At 56.4% G+C, this 319-nt stretch overlaps 1 protein-coding gene across 1 annotated transcript in view; it reads left to right on the top strand.

The window, feature by feature from the left end:
• Positions 1-319, top strand: part of LOC119586778 — a 57,084-nt gene that overhangs the window by 10,141 nt on the left and 46,624 nt on the right. The gene's annotated exons all lie outside the window — the stretch shown is intronic.

The raw sequence follows: 319 nt of genomic DNA, 5'->3' as shown, positions 1-319 counted from the left end.
CCCATATATACGCTGTTGCACCCATAAATATCAACACCCGCACATGGCCACCCGTGTCATTATCGAAAAAAGCGACTTTCCCCGAGGGCGGGCGAGGCAGCGTGACTCGCTCCCCACGGGCGGCCGAAGGAAGTGTGACCGCCGCCCGCGTCACGACCCTGCCCGCCCACGTTCCTCGGGCCCTTTGTCTGGCCGCACCCGCATGCGGAGAGAACTCGAACGCGTATGGGGGGGGGGTGAACTCGTGTCTTTCTCCAGTTCATATCCTTCTTAATTTGAGTTCTGTTGGAGTCTTTACAATTTAGCTGTATATCTAAAA

The sequence above is a fragment of the Penaeus monodon genome, chromosome 22 (assembly GCF_015228065.2).
Source record: "Penaeus monodon isolate SGIC_2016 chromosome 22, NSTDA_Pmon_1, whole genome shotgun sequence".
Lineage (NCBI taxonomy): Eukaryota > Metazoa > Arthropoda > Malacostraca > Decapoda > Penaeidae > Penaeus > Penaeus monodon.
Note: the sequence above shows the minus strand (reverse complement) of the source record. Positions and strands in the feature narration are given on the sequence as shown.